Raw genomic sequence first — 1,207 nt, 5'->3', positions numbered from 1 at the left:
TTATCTACTAACACTCCTCTTTTTCTTAAAAATTCGAACCCTCTCCATCTTTCTGTGTTCGAATTTCTTTTCTTCCTCTACTCACATAAAGGAATCTCTATACTGTGACATAGAGGATTCCAAATTTTCTTTTCTGTTCTCTTCTTTTTCATATGAGCAGGAACAAGGATAAAAAAATTCTTGTTGAAGCTGATCCTGAACCTGAAAGAACTCTGAAGAGGAAGCGAAGGGAAGCTAAAGCACAACTCTCTGGAGAAAATCTGACAGAAATTTTCAAAAAAGAAGGAGGCATGGCCGAAAATAATAACAATGCAAGGAAGATGCTTGGTGACTTTACTGCACCTAGTTCCAATTTACATGGAAGAAGCATCTCAATCCCTGCCATTGGAGCAAACAATTTTGAGCTGAAACCTCAACTAGTTTCTCTGATGCAACAGAATTGCAAGTTTTATGGACTTCCATCCGAAGATCCCTTTCAATTCTTGACTGAATTCTTGCAGATCTGTGATACTGTTAATATCAATGGGGTTGATCCCGAGGTCTACAGGCTTATGCTTTTCCCATTTGCTGTAAGAGACAGAGCTAGAATATGGTTGGACTCTCAACCTAAAGACAGCCTGAACTCTTGGGATAAGCTGGTCACGGCTTTCTTAGCCAAGTTCTTTCCTCTTCAAAAGCTTAGCAAGCTTAGAGTGGATGTTCAAACCTTCAGACAAAAGGAAGGTGAATCCCTCTATGAAGCTTGGGAGAGATACAAGGAATTGACTAAAAAGTGTCCTTCTGACATGCTTTCAGAATGGACTATCCTGGATATATTCTATGATGGTCTATCTGAATTATCAAAGATGTCATTGGACTATTCTGCAGGTGGATCCATTCACCTAAAGAAAACGCCTGCAGAAGCTCAAGAACTCATTGACATGGTTGCAAATAACTAGTTCATGTACACTTCTGAAAGGAATCCTGTGAGTAATGGGACACCTATGAGGAAGGGAGTTCTTGAAATTGATACTCTGAATGCCATATTGGCTCAAAATAAAATAATGACTCAGCAAGTCAATATGATTTCTCAGAGTCTGAATGGATTGAAGGAATCATCCAACAGTACTAAAGAGGCATCTTCTGAAGAAGAAGCTTATGATCCTGAGAACCCTGCAATAGCAGAAGTGAATTACATGGGTGAACCCTATGGAAACACCTATAATCC

General features: G+C 39.4%; 1 non-coding gene across 1 annotated transcript; it reads right to left on the bottom strand.

Annotated features, from left to right (window-relative positions):
* Window positions 1–683: 683 nt before the first annotated feature.
* Window positions 684–791, bottom strand: LOC112724879 (small nucleolar RNA R71). Its single transcript, XR_003164020.1, has one exon. It is a non-coding gene; the product is annotated as a small nucleolar RNA R71 (small nucleolar RNA).
* Window positions 792–1,207: the final 416 nt, after the last annotated feature.

This window comes from Arachis hypogaea, chromosome 11 (assembly GCF_003086295.3).
Source record: "Arachis hypogaea cultivar Tifrunner chromosome 11, arahy.Tifrunner.gnm2.J5K5, whole genome shotgun sequence".
In the NCBI taxonomy this organism is placed as follows: Eukaryota; Viridiplantae; Streptophyta; class Magnoliopsida; order Fabales; family Fabaceae; genus Arachis; species Arachis hypogaea.
The sequence above is the reverse complement of the archived record's forward strand: the minus strand, read 5'-3'. Positions and strand labels throughout refer to the sequence as shown.